This window comes from Elephas maximus, chromosome 14 (assembly GCF_024166365.1).
Source record: "Elephas maximus indicus isolate mEleMax1 chromosome 14, mEleMax1 primary haplotype, whole genome shotgun sequence".
NCBI lineage: Eukaryota > Metazoa > Chordata > Mammalia > Proboscidea > Elephantidae > Elephas > Elephas maximus.
In genome coordinates, this window is record NC_064832.1 from 51932269 (window position 1) to 51953116 (window position 20848).

Genomic DNA, 20848 nt, shown 5'->3' on the forward strand with positions numbered 1-20848 from the left:
CTTCTGAGACACCTCCAGGTGGACTCAAACCTCCAAACTTTTGATTAGCAGTCCAGTGTGTTAACCATTTGCACTTCTGTTATGTCAGAAAAAAATCCTTTTGCCGCTACTATTTATCTGGAAATATCTAACTGCATGTCGGTAAAGCATCCATTTTTTTGCCTAATTGAAAGTAATATCATTTTGTAGGTAATTACATATATTTTCAATTGCCTCATATGTATGTGAAAGCTGGACAATGAATAAAGGAAGACTGAAGAAAAATTTATACCTTTGAATTATGTTGTTGGCAAAGAAACTTGAATATACGGTGGATTGCCAGAAGAACGAACAAATCTGTCTTGGAAGAAGTACAACCAGAATGCGCCCAACAAAGGAAAATGGGAGACTTTGTCTCACATATTTTGGACATGTTAACAAGAAGGACCAGTCCCTGGAGGAGGATATCATGCTTGGTAAAGTAGAGGGTCAGTTAAAAAGAGGAAGGCCCTCAATGAGAAGGATTGACACAGTGGGTGCTACAATGGGCTCAAACATAATAATGATTGTGAAGATGGTACACAACTGCTCAGTGTTTCCTTCTGTTGTACATAGGGCCCCATGAGTTGGAACCAATTCAATAGCATGTAACCACAATGTGTATATTTTAAAGATAAAGCACATTTATTTTAAAGGAAACATTGTCGTTCTCTGTAAAGTTATATCATGTTCAAAATATCTCTTGTTATAAGCATAGCAAATGTTATCCTCTCTCTTACAAAAAGCATAGCTTTATTTCTTAGCTTGTGCATTCATTCAGAAAATGATGCTAGATACCTGCTTTATATACAGCACCAGAAAATAAGATAAAAACCACAATGATGGAAACTTAATGTTATTCCTTCAGGTGGTAAAGTTTGGTGCAATAAAACCAAATTAAAAGTTCTGTTCTTTGTTGAGGAAACAAAATCTACTTAAGATTTCTGATATTGAAAAAAAATCATTAAGAAATCATATACTTTTCCAATTGAACTCTTTATTGTTAAGTCACACTTATTTATTCATAGATTTTATGGTAACAATGGAGGATGACAACCAGAACAAATCAAATTATTTTAAGCAGATAGACAATTGAAAATGCCAGAACATTGTAAATAGACTTCTATTATTTTTTCTAAAAAAACAGAAGTGGAAAATAACAAATAATAAATATTTCATGAAGCTTTTCAAAAGTGTCAAGTATTCTTAGGTTTTTTTTTTTTTTAATAATGTTTATTGGAAATAGTTATTATCCTGACTTAGCCTTACAATATTAAGTTCTAAGTGCTCCACAGCTCATTTGGTCTTCAGTCATTAGTGTTCAATGCGTCAATTCTATACTTGACGTGGTCTCTAAATTCAAACCTTGAGTTGCAACATTGAAGGATTCTATAGGGAAAATATTGAACAATGCAGGAAGCATCAAAAGAAAGTGGAAGGAATATACACAGTCACTGAGTCACTGTACAAAAAAAAAAAATCAACAACCAATTCAAGAGGTAGCATACAAATGAAAACCAATGGTACTTAACGGTGAAGTCCAAGGTGCACTGAAGGCATTGGTGAAAAACAAGGTACTAGGAATTGATAAATTACCAACTGAGATGTATTGACAAATTCATGCAGTGCAGCCGGTGCTCACTTGTCCATGCAAATAAATTTGGAAAAGAGCTACGTGGTCAACTGACTGGAAGAGATCCATATTTGTGCTCATTCCAAAGAAAGATGATCCAACAGACCATGGAAATTACGAACAATATCATTAATATTATTGCTGCAAATATCCATTAATAATATGAATGTGGAATGTATAAAGTGTGAATCTAGGAAAATGATAAACTGTAAAAAATGAAAAGGAATGCATAAACACGATATCCTAGGCATTAGTGAGCTGAAATGGATTGTTATTGGCCATTTTGAATCAATCATATGGTCTACTATGCAGGGAATGACAAATTGAAGAGGGTTGGTGTCTCCATTGTCAAAAATAACATTCCAAGATCTATCATGAAATAAAATTCTGCAAGTGATAGGAAAATACCCATATGATTACAAGGAAGACCAGTTAATACAACTATTATTCAAATTTATGCACCAACCAATAAGGCCAAAGATGAAGAATTGAAGATTTTTACCAATGCCTGCAGTCTAAAATTGATCAAACATCCAATTAAGATGCATTGATAATTACCGAAGAATGGAATGTGAAAATTGGAAACAAAGAAGAAGGCTTGGTAGTTGGAAAATGTGGCCATGGTGACAGAAAAGACACTGGAGATTGCATGATAGAATTTTTCAAGACCAACAACTTCTTCATTGCAAATTCTTTTTTCAACATCATCAACAAATCTGTCTTGAAAGAAGTACAGCTGGAATGCTCCTTAAAAGCAAGGACGGCAACACTGTCTCACATACTTTAGACATGTTATCAGAAGGGACAAGTCCCTAGAGAAGTACATCATGTTTGGTAGAGTAGAGGATCAGTGAAAAAGAAGAAGATCCTCAGAGAAATGGATTGACACAGTGGATGAAACAATGAGCCCAAGAGTAACAACAAATTTGAGGATGGCACGGGACCAGACAGTGTTTTGTTCTGTTGTGCATAGGGTAACGATGAATCAGAGCCAACCGGATGGCCCTTAACAACAACAACAATCACTAATATCACAAGCAAGTAGAATTTTGCTGAAGATCATTCAAAGGTGGTTGCAGAAGTACATGGACAGGGAACTGTTAGAATTTCAAGCTGGATTCGGAAGAAGACATAGAACGAGGGATATCATTTTTGATGTCAGATGAATCTTAGCTGAAAGCAGAGAATCTCAGAAAGATGTTACCTTGTGTTTTATTGACTATACAAAGGCGTTAGAATGTGCAGACCGTAACAAATTATGGATAATATTGCAAAGAATGGTAATTCCAGAACACTTAATTGTGCTCATGAGGAACTGTACATAGATCAAGAGGCAGCTGTTCAGACAGAACAAGGGGACACTGAGTGGTTTAAAGTCAGGAAAGGTGTTTGTCAGTGTTGTATTATTTCACCATACCTGTTTAATCTGTATGCTGAACAAACAATCTGAGAAGCTGGACTATATGAAGAAGAAAGGGGCATCAGGATTTTGGAGGAAGACTCATTAACAACCTGCATTATGCAGATGACTCAACCTTGCTTGCTGAAAGTGAAGAGGACTTGAAGCACTTACTGATGAAGATCAAAGACCACAGCCTTCAGTATGGATTGCACCTCAATATAAAGAAAACAAAAATCCTCACAACTGGAGCAATAAGCCACATCATGATAAACGGAGAAAAGATTGAAGTTGTCAAGGATTTCATTTTACTTGGATCTACAATCAATAGCCACGGCAGCAGCAGTCAAGAAACCAAGAGACGTATTGCATTGGGGAAATATGCTGCAAAGCGCCTCTTCAAAGTGTTGAAAAGCAAAGTTGTCACTTTAAGGACTAGCATGCACCTAATCCAAGCCGTGGTATTTCCAATCACCTCATATGCATGCAAAAGCTGGTCAATGAATAAGGAAGGGCAAAGAAGAATTGATGCCTTTGAATTATGTATGTTGCACATACCAAAGACTGCCAGATGAAGAAACAAATCTGTCTTGTGAGAAGTACAGCTGGGATACTTCTTAGAAGCAAGGGTGGCAAGACTTTGTCTCACATACTTTGGACATGTTATCAGGAGGGACCAGTCCCTGGAGAAGGACATCATGCTTGGCAAATAGAAGGTTAGAGAAAAAGGGAAGACCCTCCATGAGACGGATTGACGCAGAGACTGCAACAATCGGCTTAAGTGTAACAAACATTATGAGGATGGTGCAGTGCTGGGCAGTGTTTCATTCTTTGCACATAGGGCCTCTATGAGTAGGAACCAACTCAACAGCATGTACTAACAACAACATCAATAACTGTAACTATGACTGTATAAAACCAATCCAAAAACCAAACTTGTTGCTGTCGAGTTGAGCCCCACTTATATTTATATACTCTCTTCTGGATATTAAACCTTTGTCATATATATGGGTCCCAACATTTTTCTCCCATTCTGTGGTGGTCTCTTTGTTGACAAAGTCGAGTTGAGCTCAAGAATTTTAATTTGGATGAAATCCAATTTATCTATGTCTTTGGTGCTCTTGGTATTGCATCTACAAAAAAAAAAAAAATGTTCAAAGCTAGGCCCTGAAGTAATATTTTTGTATTTTTTTATGATTTTAATTCTTACATTTATATCCTTGATAAATTTTGAATTAATTTTTGTGTATACTGTGAAGTATTGATTTAGCTTCATTATTTTGCACTGTGGAAATCTAGTTTTTCCAGCAATGTTTGTTAAAGAGGCTCTTCTTTCTCCATTAAATGGACTTAGTACCATTGTCAAAAATCAATTCACCACATACGTATGGCTTTATTTCTGGACTCTCAATTCTATTCCAACGGTCTATAAGTCTAACATTATACTAAGACCAGACCATTTTGATTACTGTATCTTTATAGTATTTTTAGTGATCAGAAAGTGTGAATACTCTTACACTATTCTTTAAGATTACTTTGGCTATTCTGGGTCCCTTTCTAGTCCATATTAATTTGAGTACTGAATCTTCTGCAAATAAGGCTGTTGGAATTTTGATAGGGATTGTACTAGATTTATAGATTGCTTTGAGTAGTATTGCCATCTTAAAAACATTGAGTCTTCCAACCCACAAGCATGGGATGTCTTTCCATTTGTTTTGATCTTTAACTTCTCTTCATAAAATTTTATAGTTTTTAGTGTATAAGTTTTTCATCTTCCTGGTTATATTTACTCTTAGGTACTTTATTTTTCTAGCTGTTCATATAAATGGAATTTTCCCCTTAATTTTCTTTTTCAGTTTCTCATTACTGATGTATAGAAACCAGACTGGTTTTTGTGTGTTGGTCTTGTACCCTGCCACTTTGCTGAATTTATTCATTGGCTCTAATAGCTTTTATGCGCAATCTTTAAGGTTTTCAAATATAGGATGATGTCATCTGTGAAAAAAGAAAGTTTTACTTCTTACTAATGAGTACTTTTTAATTAATTCTGTACTTAGTTTCAAGTCAAGTCCTCACTGGGGCCTACAAATGAACTGGCTCTTAACCTGATAGCCAAAAACATCTCTAACTATATCCCTATTCATTGCTTCTCAAACTAGATACGAACACTTTAGCCTTAGAACATTTGTAGTTGTTATTTAGCCTAGGGAATGCCCTTATTCCAAAATAGGCATATGGTTTTCTCCCTCACTTCATTTATCTCTCTGTTCAACTTCCGTCAGATCAGAAAGGCTTTTTCTGGCTATATTATCTATAGCAGAATTCTTCACCTGTATATATCCCCAGACTTGAGCTTATTCTTCTTTAAAGTACATGTAAAAAAGAAAAAAAAAAAAAGCTGACTGTTAATTGATTATGCATTTCCATTAGTCAGCAAAATCAACTCTAAATTCTATAACCATCAACCAAGTGAAACACTGGTTTAACCCAGTTATTGTTGGTTTCTTGCTCACATTATACTCCTGATTCTTGTTAGAAATTTCACATTCAAGCAGTGACTCTCAAATCTTGGACCCTTCCATCCTGTACATTTTTTATTTTCCAGGGTCTCTTCAGCATTAAGCCAGTCAATTAGCATAGAGAATTAGTGAGAGAATGATGTAGGTCTTGTCAAGGCTAAGTTTTGGAGTGCTTTACTTCCACTTTTAATGTTGGCCAGCTCTCAGTTATAGTTGTTGTTGATTGCCCTCAAGATGACTCCAATACATGGCAATATTATACACAACAGTTCTGAACCATCTTCATGATAACGGGTATACTTGAGCCAATTGTTGTGGCAATTGTACAGTTCCTTCCAACCTAGACAGCTCCTCTTCCAGAACAATGTGATTGTTGTTTTTAGGTGCCATCAAGTCAGTTCCCACTAATAGTGGCCCTATGGACAACAGAATAAAACACTGCCCAGTCCTGTACCATTCTCACAATTGTTGTCATGCTCAAGCCCATTGTTGTAGCCACTGTGTCAATCCATCTCACTGAGGGTCTTCTTCCTTTTTGATGACCCTTTACCAAGCATGATGTCCTTCTCCAGGGACTGAACCCTCCTGATAACATGTCCAAAGTATGTAAGATGTAATGTCACCATCCTTGCTTCTAAGGAGCGTTCTGGTTATACTTCTTCGAAAACAAATTTGTTCTTAGTTTTGGCAGTCCATAGTATATTCAATATTCTTCGCCAACACCATAATCCAAAGGTGTCAATTCTTCAGTCTTCCTTATTCAGAGTCCAGCTTTAATATGCATATGAGGCTATTGAAAACACCATGGCTGGGTCAGGCACACCTTAGTCTTCAAGGTGACGTCTTTGCTTTTTAATACTTTAAAGAGGTCTTTTGCAACAGATTTGCCCAATTCAGTATGTCTTTTGAGTTCTTGACTGCTTCTGCCATTGGTGTTGATTGTGGATCCAAGTAATATGAAATCCTTGATAACTTCGATCTTTTCTCCATTTATCATTACGTCATTTATTGGTCCAGTTGCGAGGATCTCTGTTTTCTTTACACTGAGGTGTAACCCATACTGAAGGCTGTAGTCTTTGATCCTCATCAGTTAGTGCTTCAAGTCCTCTTCACTTTTAGCAAGCAAGGTTGTGTCTTCTGCATAATGCAGATTGTTAATGAGTTTTCCTCCAAGCCTGATGCCCCGTTCATCTTCATATAGTCCAGCTTCTTGCATTATTTGCTCAGCATGCAGATTGAATAAGTATGGTGAAAGGATACAACCCTGACGAACATCTTTCCTGACTTTAAACCATGCAGTATCCCTTTGTTCTGTTTGAACGACTGCCTCTTGATCTATGTACAGTTTGCTCATGAGCACAATTAAGTCTTCTGGAATTCCCATTCTTTTCAATGTTATTCATAATTTGTTATGATCTGCTATAAGAGACAATATTCTATTGTGAGCCATAAGGTTTCCATTGGCTAATTTTTGGAAGCAGATTGCAAGCCTTCCTTATTAGTTGGTCTTAGTCTGAAAGCTCTGCTAAAACCTGTCCGCCATGGGTGATTTTGCTTGTATTTGAAATACCAGTGGCATAACTTCCATCAATCATAGCAACCATGGTATGACAAACTGACATGTGTTTGGTGGAGCACCCAGTCATATGCATCCTTTATAACTGAAAGGGAGACTGGAAAGTGTCTGTTTATGCCATGAACTAAGGACAAAGAAATGGAGTTTGTGACCCTTTAACCAGGCTCAACCTCAATGTTTATTTGTCCAAATATTTATATTCCATCTTCCTGAACTAGACTATATACCTCAAGAGGGTAACATCATTGTTTGGTTTGTTTTCTGCTCCATCCCCATTGTCCAGAAGACAGCTTTGCACATGGCAACTGCTCAACAAATATTTGCTAAATACAGAATTACATGCCGTCTTTTATTTTCTCTTTTGTTTCTCATTTCCCTAGGATCTGATAACACACACTAGAGCCAAGAGAAGCTGCTAGCATTTAATATCTCAGCACTAACTAGCACAAATCAGAAGTGTAGTTGAAAGCTAGCAGCTCTGGATCATGCTTATTATGGTTTTCATAGGTTTTAATTTGATTCTTTTTGGTCACATGCTGACATCAAGCTGTTGCATATATGAAGTGCCCCAATTTCCTCTAACCATTAAATATAACATAGGGATAGTTAACTTGATATGAAATTGAAATGGAGTTCAAGTTTTTTATCAGACTTTTGATTTATTGAATTTATTATTTTTCTTAATGGTAAGATTTTTGGACAGAAAATTGCATTTAACTGAGCAAGGCAATGGATTGTCTTAAATTTTGCAGAGAACATAACAAAACACATTAAATATTTTTCTTTATATCTCCAACCTCTGAAATAAGAAGGCCATTTTCCTAATTGCATCTATATTACAGAAAAGAAACCTGGGACTCAAGCTATCACCTCCACAAGGTCACCAACTTATGAGCAGCTAGGTTTTAACTTACTTACTCCACTTCCACCGCATTAAGAAACACAAACCATTAGAGTATAAAACCAAAAAATATATATATATTCACATTATTCGTATTACTAAGGGCTCATCTTCCAGCACTGAGTCAGACAACAGTCTGTTGTGACTCATAAGGAATTTATGTACAGGAGTGCATGGGTAGCATCACAGGTTAATTGTTTAACTACTAGCCGAAGGTTGTTGGTTCAAATCCACCTAGAGGCTCTTCAGAAGGCACGCCTTGAAATCAGCTTCCAAAAGGTCAGAGCCTTAAGGCCCTATGGAATGGTTCTACCCTGCACATATGGGGTCACTCTGAGTTGGAGGGAAGCAGAGATTCACAAAAATTAACTGGAGGTTAAGGTGGACTCTCAAAGAAATGGATTGACACAGAGGCTGCAATAATAGACTCAAACACAGAAATGATTGTGAGGATGATAAAGGACCAGACAGTGTTTAGTTCTGTTGTACATAGGGTCACAATTAGTCAGAAGTGACTCAATGGCACCTAACACAAACAATAACAGGGTGGATTACAGTCACTGTGGATATTAGGGTGAAATGCAAACAAACATTTAATGCAAACATAAATGCAAACAAACAATAATATGGATAGAAAAAAAAGAAGGGCGGAGAAGTGGGGGGCTGCAGCTTATTCCATAATGGGGCATCCATAAATGTAGTGCTTGCATCTGAATCTCAGGTTACAGGTGTAGTACTACAGAGCATATTCTGGCCTTACCAGTCAGCAAGTATACAAATACCAATGGCTTGGTGCTCATTGACGCATGTCCTGGACAACAATGAGTTTGTGAACTAATGGTTTTCAAATGTCTGCTTCTAGGCGAGGTGGTTCTGAGGCAAGTAAGTCTGGGAGATGACCAACAGTGATTTAAACATTCCAAGGGATGATGCCGCTGGAAGGCAAAATGATGACTTTTAGAATTCTATAGAATTTAGAATTTACACTTTCTGTTTCTTAAATTTTGATCCCTGGTGGTACAGTGGTTAATGGCTTGGCTGCTAACCAAGGTCAGTAGTTCAAATCCACCAACGGGATATATGGGAAACTGAATGGTACAAATACATTATATAATTTTCTTCTGGAAAGTATGTTTACATGAGAGATATAAAATATCAACCAATAGGAAAGCCTTTTTAAACTAAGAATTTATATATTTAGGCTATTATTCATTAAAACATTGTTCTTGTTAGGTGCCATTGAGTCGGTTCCAACTCATAGCAACCCTATGCACAACAGAACGAAACACTGCCCAGTCCTGTGCCATCCTTACAATCGTTGTTATGCTTGAGCTCATTGTTGCAGCCACTGTGTCAATCCACCTTGTTGAGGGTCTTCCTCTTTTCCGTTGACCCTGTACTCTGCCAAGCATGATGTCCTTCTCCAAGGACGGATCCCTCCTGACAACATGTCCAAAGTATGTAAGATGCAGTCTCGTCATCCTTGCCTCAAAGGAACATTCTGGCCGCACTTCTTCCAAGACAGGTTTGTTTGTTCTTTGGCTGTCCAAGGTATATTCAATATTCTTCACCAACACCACAATTCAAAGGCGTCAACTCTTCTTCGGTCAACCTTATTTATTGCCCAGCTTTCAAATGCATATGATACGATCGAAAATACCATGGCTTGGGTCAGGCGCACTTTAGTCTCCAGGATGACATCTTTGTTCTTCAACACTTTAAAGAGATCTTTTGCAGCAGATTTACCCAATGCAATGTGTCTTTTGATTTCTTGACTGCTATTTCCATGGTTGTTGACTGTGGATCCAAGTAAAATGAAATCCTTGACAACTTCAATCTTTTCTCCGTTTATCATGATGTTGCTGATTGGTCCAGTTGTGAGGATTTTTGTTTTCTTTATATTGAGGTGCAATCCATACTGAAGGCTGTGGTCTTTGATCTTCATCAGTAAGGGCTTCAAGTCCTCTTCACTTTCAGCAAGCAAGGTTGTGTCATCTGCATAATGCAGGTTGTTAATGAGTCTTCCTCCAAATCCTGATGCCCCTTTCTTCTTCATATAGTCCAGCTTCTCAGATTGTTTGTTCAGCATACAGATTAAACAGGTATGGTGAAATAATACAACACTGACAAACACCTTTCCTGACTTTAAACCAATCAGTATCCCCTTGTTCTGTCCAAACAACTGCCTCTTGATCTATGTAAAGGTTCCTTATGAGCACAATTAAGTGTTCTGGAATTCCCATTCTTTGCAGTGTTATCCATAGTTTGCTATGATCCACACAGTCGAATGCCTTTGCATAGTCAATAAAACACAGGTAAACATCCTTCTGGTATTCTCTGCTTTCAGCCAGGATCCATCTGACATCAGCAGTGACATTCCTGGTTTCACATTCTCTTCTGAAACTGGCCTGAATTTCTGGCAGTTCCCTGTTGATATACTGCTGCAGCCATTTTTGAATGATCTTTAGCAAAATTTTGCTTGCATGTGATATTTAATGATATTGTTCTATAATTTTCACATCCGGTTGGATCACCTTTCTTGGAAATAGGCATAAATATGGATCTCTTCCAGTCAGTTGGCCAGGAAGCTGTCTCCCATATTTCTTGGCATAGATGAGTGAGCACATCCAGCACTGCATCTGTTTGTTGAAACATCTCAATTGATATTCCATCAGTTCCTGAAGGCTTGTTTTTCACCAATGCCTTCAAAGCAGCTTGGACTTCTTCCTTCAGTACCATCAGTTCTTGATCATATGCCACCTCTTGAAATGGTTGAATATTGACTAATTCTTTTTGGTATAATGACTCTGTGTATTCCTTCCATCTTCTCTTGATGCTTCTTGCGTCGTTCAATATTTTCCCCATGGAATCCTTCATTACTGCAACTCAAGGCTTGAATTTTTTCTTCAGTTCTTTCAGCTTGATAAACTCCGAGCGAATTCTTCCCTTTTGGTTTTCCATCTCCAGCTCTTTGCACCTGTCATTATAATACTTTACTTTGTCTTCTCCATTCGCCCTTTGAAATCTTCTGTTCAGTTCTTTTACTTCACCAATTCTTCTTTTTGCATTAGCTGTTCAAAGCTCAAGAACAAGTTTCAGAGTCTCTTCTGACACCCATCTTCTTCTTTTTTTTCTTTCCTGCCTTTTCAGTGACCTCTTGCTTTCTTCATGTACGATGTCCTTGATGTCACCGTTTATGTTGGTGAAGAAGGTATTTGCAATGAAGAAGTCGTTGGTCTTTCAAAATTCTCTCATTTGATCTCCAGCATTGTTTCTATCACCAAGGCCATGTTTTCCAACTACTGGTGCTTCTTTTTTGTTTCCCACTTTCACATTCCAATTGCCAGTAATTATAAATGCATCTTGATTGCATGTTTGATCAATTTCAGACTGTAGCAGCTGATAAAAATCTTCTATTTCTTCATCTTTGGCCCTAGTGGTTCATGTGTAAATTTGAATAATAGTCATATTAACTGGTCTTCCTTGTAGGCATATGGATATTATCCTATCACTGACAGCATTGTACTTCAGGATAGATCTTGAAACGTTCTTTTTGACCATGAATGCAGCACCATTCCTGTTTGAGTTGTCATTCCCAGCATAGGAGACTGTATGATTGTCTGATTCAAAATGGCCAATACCAGTCCATTTCATCTCACTAATGCCTAGGATATTGATGTTTATGTGTGCCATTTCATTTTTGACGATTTCCAATTTTCCTAGACTCATACTTCGTACATTCCAGGTTCCGATTATTAACGCATATTTGCAGCGTTTCTTGTCATTTTGAGTAGTGTCACATTAGCAAATGAAGGTTCCAATAGCTTTACTCCATCCATGTCATTAATTTCGACTCTACTTTGAGGAGGCAGCTTTTCCCCAGTCATCTTCTGAGTGCCTTCCAACCTGGGGGGGTCTCATCTTCCAGCACTATATCAGACAATGTTCCGCTGCTATTCATAAGGTTTTCACTGGCTAATGCTTTTCAAAAGTAGACTGCCGGGTCCTTCTTCCTAGTCTGTCTTAGTCTGGAAGCTCAGCTGAAACCCATCCTCCATGGGTGACCCTGCTGGTATCTGAATACCGGTGGCATTGCTTCCAGCATCACAGCAACACGCAAGCCCCCACAGTGTGACAAACTTACAGACGTGTGGGGGCATTAGAATATTACATTTTCTGATTTCACATGAGGTCATCATTTGATAATAATTAAAGTTTATTTTAATACAATGGTGAGCGAGACATTTATTACAATAAATGTCCTTATTATAATGGTATCGGAGATAGCACGATGTACCTATAGGTTCTTTATGAGTTGGAATTGACTTGACCACAACAGGTATCATCTCACTATCCAGCTATTTATTATCTAGGTGACCTGCTATATATTTGTTATACATATTCACATATATATCATTTTTTGTTACAGTGAGTTTGTGTATTCTACCATTCTTTTCACCTTGGTGTAAATGAGGGTATTATTTTTCGACTTTATTTCTTTTTATAAACTGAATAAACTAAAACACAGTTATGAGTGGAGTATGTATCTGTATTTCCAGTCTTCGTTGAAAAATTATGGAAGATAACCAGGCTTCTTTTAGAGTTTTTTAATAAATTTTTATTGTGACAATATCTTTTATTTTTTACCTAATTTTAAATTTTTTCTTTTTGTATATAAATTTCTTCTTTTTAAATATTCCCATTGCCATCAAGTCAATTCCAACTCATAATATTAGATATGAAAAAGTAGTCATAAGGATGAATTAAACACTAGTTTATTTAGCTTGCTGGAGAAAAGTCTAGTTGACTAATCACGATAATAACATGTTTTTATTATTGTTATTGCAATGAAGTAGAGGAATGATTGATGAAAAATTCTTAAGCAAATTTAGAAAAAGGTAGATTAGGTAATTATATTATTGGTACTTTATTAAAAAAAAAAAAAAGAAAAACTATTGCCATCAAGTCAGTTCTGACTCATGGCGACTCTATAGGCCAGAACAGAACTGCCCCATCGAATTTCCAAGGAGCGCCTGGTAGATTCGAACTGCTGACCTTTTGATTAACAGATATAGAACGTAAGCATTATGCCATGAGAGTTTCCTTGGTACTTTATGGGCATAATTAGTAGATGTAACAGAAACAAGGATGAGTCTGAACCTTGTTCTTGAAGGAGGAATAAATTGAAGATTCTAACAAACCTCATCTAAAAACACCCTTAATGGAACAGACGAAAAAAAAAACAAAAACCAAACCCACTGCTGTTGAGTCTATTCCGACTGAAGAAATCAACCTAAAAATTAACCACCCCCCCCAAAAGAAACAACGAACCAAAAAGTACAAATGACTTTGTAAAAGTTGGCTAAATGCAGTGTAATGCTTTTATCATAATTTGCCATTTGCAAATATGTTGATAGAAGAATAGTCTCTGGATGATGAGCAGGTTAAAAATGTATTTAGAGTCTAAATAACTTAGTTTTTATTTCAGTAACTTCATAATGTAAACTAATTCAAACATGTACAAGACTAGGGAAAATATAAGAATAAAAATGTGTGCAGTACTTATTTTTATGAAATATTAATATTATACATATTTGCTTGGTGTTTATTTAAATGAATGAATCATTGTTAGCTAGTTGTCCTGTCAGCTTCACTTATGGTGACCCCATGTGTGTCAGGGTGAAACTGTAGTCCGTATGGTTTTCAATACTTAATTTTTTTTGTAAGTACTTTACCAGGGCTTCCTTCTGAGGAGTTACTGGGGGGACTCAAACCTCTAAGCTTTTGGTTATCCATAAATATACAGTATTTGCACTTTATAATTTGCACTTTAAATCTTCTCTTCATTTTCTCACCTTCAAGGATAATGATTACAATAAATTCAGCTTCATAATTTTATAAATGTATGATAATTATAAGTACATGTATGTATCTGTATATCACTATTATACACTTAAATACATAGGCATATATATGCATAATATAAAAAATATTTCAATTTGCTTAATGATTTCTCAACATCAGATTTGTGAGTCAAGTTCTTGTTGGTAGATATAGCTTTAGATTTTTTCTTCAAATGGTGTTTAGTATTCTACTTTGTAAATATATGAGAATGTATGTGAAGATTCCTTCAGAGTATGTAATTCCTAGGTAGCAGTATATAATTATCCTTATCTTTACTAGACTTTACTGGATTGGTTTGAAAATGATATAACAACTTACATGACAAACCAGACTGTATCTTCCACATCCTCACTGAAACTTGGTTTTCTAATTTTTGTCAAGATAATTTCGGTTACAATTTACATTTTTATGATTATTAGAGAAGTTGTTTGGTTTCTCATATATTGCAGTTACTTAAATCTCTTTTTCAGGAAACATTAATGCATAAACTTTGGTCATTTTTGATGTGTGTGTGTGTGTGTATGTAGGTTTGTGTGTTTAGTTTGAATTGTAAAGTTCTGGACATGAATCTTGTTTTTTTATGTGTTTTCTTACCTTTAGGTGATATATATGATTTGAAGCTATCTTTTTTCTGTTCTTTGATTGATGTGTCTACCTCATCACCAATACTATCCTGTCATTTTTTTTTTTTTCAATAATTTTATGAATATATTTCTGGTAGGGGAAGTTCTACAACCTTGGTAGATTAATTTAGGGGAGAAGTGAATGGGCTACTTCATTGATTCTTTCAGTCCATGAACAATCAAATTCTCCTTTAGGTTCTTCTATTCTGTCTGTGCATTTCCTGGTTTGTACAAATCATTAAGTACTTGGCTGCAAACCTGAAGGTTGGAGGTTTGAGTATACCCAGAGACACCCTGGGAGAAAGTCCTAGTGATCTACTGCAGAAAAAGCAGCCACTGAAATTCTATGAAACACAGTTCTGCTCTAATGAACATGGGGTCACCGGCTCCACAGCACCTGGTTATTATTTCTGTAATTATCTCCTAAGAAGCTTTGAATATCTTTTGTTAAGGTTATTCTTAGCTATGTTTTGATTGTGTTTTGTGAATGGGATCTTTGCCTCTAGTCAAAGAGTACTATTTATATTTATGTAGTAATTTTTAAGTTAACCAACTTGAATAATACACCCATTAATTCAAAAATAGTTTGTATAGATGAACTCTTGAATTTTCTGTATAGACAAGTCATTTAAAAGGAAAACAAATTTTGTCCCTTTTATGAATTCTGTGACCTTTATATTGTTTTGGATTTATTGCACTGGCCAGTAACTCTAGGATATGGTTGAATAAAAAGTGACACTTTTTTCTGAAACCTGAACAATCAGATATAGATAGACTACATGTCTTCTTTCTTAAACTGAAATGCCCCTCAACATTAGGTTTGATGTTTATTTTTAGTTTCTGTCTCTATTAAGTTAAATTTATTTTATTTCTAGTTTCCTGCAATTTTTTTTTTTTTAATTGATACGTGAATGTCAACATTTGCCAGCTATGTTTAAGCATCTACTTGTGAGGATCAGAATTTTTAAACTTCCATTGAATTTCTCAATATAACATATTTAATTTATTTTCAAACTGTAATACACATAACCCTTAAATGTTCAAAACTATTCAAGGACTACATAGACTTGGTTGATTTCAAACAAATTGATTTAAATATTTTCAATTTGCTTGTGCTATTTCTTAATATAGATGTGTTTGAAAATATGCATGCATTATTCAATTTCACAATTGTCCTTCTTACATACAACCAAGGGGGGGAAAAAAGCAAAAAATAATTTTCAACCAACTAGACTTTTTTCTGTAATGAATTGCTACTGGTTATAAAGTACCACCAGGGCAACACTGGGTTGCCACGAGTTGAAATCAGCTTGATGGCAACTTGGTTTTTTATTTTATTTTTGTGATAAAATAACCTGGGACACAATATAAACAAAAACATTAGACATATTTGTATCTGCAAAGACTCCTTTAATCAAAGTAACTTGACATTTAAAAGGACTTTATTTATTTCCTATCTAGAACATGTTTTATACCTTAGTTGCTGAACCGTTTCTATTGGTATTCTGTCAATTCCTAGAGCCTTGTTTTTCACCAGTGCTTCCACTGCAGCTTCGAGCTCTTCCTTTAGTACCATTGGTTTTTAATCATATGCTACCTCCTGAATGTTGAACGTGGACGAATTCTTTTTGGTAAAGTAACTCTGTGTAATCCTTTCATCTTCTTTTGAAGTTTTCTGCATCATTTAGTATTTTACCTGTAGAAATCTTCAATACAGCAATTCGAGGCTGAATTTTCTCTTCAGCCCTTTCAAATTGAGAAATGCCAAGCAAATTCTTCCCTTTCGGTTTTCTAATTCCAGGTCTTTGCACATGTCTTCAAAATACTTTACTTTGTCTTCTCGAGCTGACCTTCGAAATCTTCTATTCGGCTTTTCACTTCATCATTTTTTCTGTTTGCTTTAGCTGCTCGACATGGAGAGCAAATTCCAGAGTCTCTGCTGACATCCGTGTCGGTCTTTTCTTTCTGTCTTGTCTTTTTAATGACCTCTTGCTTTCTTCATGTATGATGTCCTTGATGTCATTTCACAACTTGTCTAGTCTTTGATCATTAGTATTCAATGCATCAAATCTATTCTTGAGATGGCCTCTAAACTCAGGTGAAATATACTCAAGTTCATACTTTGGCTGCCGTGAAATTGTTCTAATTGTCTTCAACTTCAATTTGAACTTGCGTATGAGCAACTGATGGTCAGTTCCACAGTCAACCACTAGCCTTATTCTAACTGATGATATTAAGCTTTTCCATCCTCCCTTTTCACACATGAAGTTGTTTTGATTCTTTGTATTCCATCTGGCAAGATCCACATGTGTAATTGTTCTGTATGTTGTTGAAAAAGGTTTTGGCAAAAAAAAAAAAAGTCTTTGGTCTTACAAAATTCTGTCATGTGATCTACAGCATAGTATCTATCACCAAACCCATATTTTCCAGCAGCCAATCTTTCTTCGTTTCTAACTTTCACATTCTGATCAAAACACTTGCAACACTGGAAGTGCACACTCCACAATCCAAGAAATTTGGAAGACAGCCACCTGGCCAACCAATTGCAAGAGATACATGTTTACATGTATCCCAAAGAAAAGTTATCGAACAGAATCCAGGAATTATAGAATAATATAATTAAAATCATACACAAGTATAATTTTGTTGAAGATCATTCAAAAGTGTTTGCAGTAGTACATCAACAGGGAACTATCAGAAATTCAAGCTGGATTCAGAAAAGGATCTGGAACGAGGGATATTGTGATAAGGGGAGAAAAAAATTGAAGTTGTTAAGGATTCCATTTTACTCGGATCTACAATCAATACCCATGGAAGCAGTAGTCAAGGAATCAAATGACACACCACATTGGGTAAATCTACTGCAAGAGACCTCTTCAAAGTGCTAAAAAAGGAATATATCACTAAGGACTAAGGTGTGCCTGACCCAAGCCATGGTGCTTTCAATCACCTCATATGCATGGGAAAGCTGGACGATGAATTAGGAAGATGGAAGAAGAATCAATGCCTTTGAATTTTGGTGTTGCCAAAGAATATTGAATATACCATGGACTGCCAGGAGAAGACACAAATCTGTCTTGGAAGAAGTACAGCCAGAATGCTCACTAGTAGCAGGATGGCAAGACTTCATCTCACATAATTTGGACGTGTTATCAGGAGGAATTAATCCCTGGAGAAGGACATCATACTTGGTAGAAGGTCAGTGCAAAAAAAGGAAGACTTTCAAGGAGATGGACTGACGCAGTGGCTGCAACAATGGGCTCAACCATGACAATGATTGTAAGAATGGTGCAAGACCACAGAAATGTTTTATTCTGTTGTACATAAGGTCACTACGAATCAGCACCCACTTGACAGCACCTCACAATAGCATACATGTTTTATGTGAGGTTACACAGTGTGGCATAAGAATGAGGTATTTTGACCCATATTGAGATATTCTGAATCCAGCTATGTTGCAATAAAGTGGGAGAGATAGCAGCTTTCATATAATTACCTCACATCTTCTACTTCTCTATTACTGTAAAAGAATTCTTCACTGTTGAGGGAGAGTTCATCAAGAGAAAAGAAAAGAGAATATCCTTAAATAATAATGAAGACAGTGATCTCTTATTTCTTTCAGGTGAAAAATTCATGTCATGGTTCTCTACTTTATCTATCTATCTATTATGGATTAGATCATTCTTCCCAACATTTTACTCCCTTCCTAAAAAACTAACAAATATATAACAACTTTTCCACGTGGCATTGCTTTACTTTGCAATAAAGTTGACTGAGTATTTACTCCCCATCCTTTACTTGAAGTTTGATCTTTGACCAATAGAATGTGGAAGAAAGTAGAGAAACTGGCAGTGTAAGAGTTGCACGTTGAGGCTAAGGAGTCACCAAAATTTCTGCCGTTCTCTTTGCACTTTTGCCCTCCATCATGAGAAGAACATCCTCTGTGATGTGTTGTTTCTTCAACCAGGTCCCAGAAGGGACATTAATTGACCCAAAGCCTAGCCTAATTTAAAATAAAAACCAAGAAGGTAGACCTTAAATTCACATTTGCTTATGCTGAAAGTGTGAGGGCAGGGTTAAAAATAGAACAACAACGTCCTTTTCTTAATCATTGTTAATAATGGACATTGTCATGGGTAAAAATTAGGAATTATTTTTTAGAACTTGATATTTTCCTTGCCGTATAAGCTCTAGATTTTCCCATAAACTTAGATGCAAACACTTGAAAAGAACACAACAGAGACCCTCAAAGAAGATGTATGTAGAGTTATTTTGCATGTAATCATTTTGTATTGTACTATTTTTTCCAAAATATGGAGTCATCTTTACTGTTACTATAAACTGTTTCTAAGTTTAAAGCATTGATAAAAGAGCCCTGGTGTCCAATGGTGAAACACTTGGCTGCTTACCAAAAGGCCAACAGTTCAAACCCACCAGCCATTCTGCAGGAGAAAGAAGTGGTGGTCTGCTTCCATAAACATTACACCCTTGGAAACCCTATGAGATAGTTTTACTCTGTCCTACAAGGTGGCTGAGTCGCAATTGACTTGAGGGCAGTAGGTTTGGTTTTTTTGTTTGTTTCGTGTTTATCCTCACATTAAGAAGATACACAGAAGGAAAAAATAGAAACTACTGGGGAATGATACCCCCCAAAACCAAAACCAAATCTGTTGCCATCAGCTCGATTCTGACTGTATCGATCCTATAGGACAGAGTAGAACTGCTCCATAAGGTTTCCAAGGAGTGGTTAGTGGATTCAAATTGCCAACCTTTTGGTTAGCAGCTCAGCTCTTAACCACTGTGCCACCAGGGCTCCAGGGATTGGGGGAATGATGCATGTGTTATAAATTCTAATTCCTTGATTATACACATCCAGGGAATATCCTGGAATCATTGAAAACCTAAGTTTAGGACTCTCAATACTGTTTGAAAGTTTTAATTAAAAAATCATATAAAATATGGAAAAGGCAAAACTATAGAAACAGTGAAAAGATCAGCAGTTGCCAGGGGGTTGTGTGATGGGGGGAAACAGGTGGGGCACGGGCATTTTTAGGGCAGCTAAACTATTCTGTATGATACCGAAATGGTGGACACATGACTCTATGCATTTGTCACAACACAAGGAGTGAATCCTAATGTAAATTATGGGCTTATTTAATAATAATATTAATATAAATATTAATTCAAGTCATCCATCTACTATAACAAATGTGTCACAGGAATGCAAGATGCTAATAATAGAAATAGTGTGCATGGTTCAGGAGGCCAAATGAGAACTCTACACTTATTGCACAATTTTTGCATAAGCCTAAAATTGCTCTAAAAAATAAAATCTTTTAAAAAATATGAAATACAGAGAACTATTTAAAAAAACTTAGATTATTGACAAGAGAAGTAGAATGTCATGCCATATGCACACAAAATGCATTTTGTGTGTTTTTTTTTTGTAGGTGAGGGAGTTTAAAATTCAAGATATATATTTCTGACATTCATAAATATCCATTAAGCAAACTTTTATTGGCATATACCAAAAAAAAAAAAAAAAAAAAACACAGTGCTGTCGAGTCGATTCCAACTCATAGTGACCCTATAGGACAGAGTAGAACTGCCCCACAGAGTTTCCAAGGAGTGCCTGGTGGATTCGAACTGCCGACCGTTTGGTTAGCAGCCATAGCACTTAACCACTACGCTACCAGGGTTTCCTTATTGGCATATAGATTATCACAAAATCTACTTATTTTAGAGAAAATGATAATTTAAAAAAACGTAGAAGCTAAATAATTATTTTTAAGGTCAAACTAGGTATATATTCAAAATCATACTAGCTGCTGCACTGGTAAAATAAAATAATTATTAGTTACAATATTTAAATGGCATTATGAGCAGAGAACCTAGGAATAACAGTGTCATAGTTACAGTCCCCTACTGTCTAGAGATCTTCCTGGAAGATAATACACAAAAAAGAAAATCACAAAAGAAAGCAAGGCAACACTTGGCATTTTATGTTTGTACCTAATATTTCCAGTATAGGAAATATTAGAAAATCAGATAGAATGCTTGGGTTAGGCTCAAGCCTTACTTAACATTTTTTTCTCCTCAGCTCACACTCAAAAAACAGTCATTTGGAAAATGTGAAAAGAAAGTGTCCCAAAACAGAAGAAAGAACAGAGAGGTGATTTGCTCTCTTTCATAAAAGATTATGAATCTATTTTCTACTTCTGCAGCCAATGTGTAAAAGACATAACACAGGAGAATATCTGGGTCAGATTCTTTCA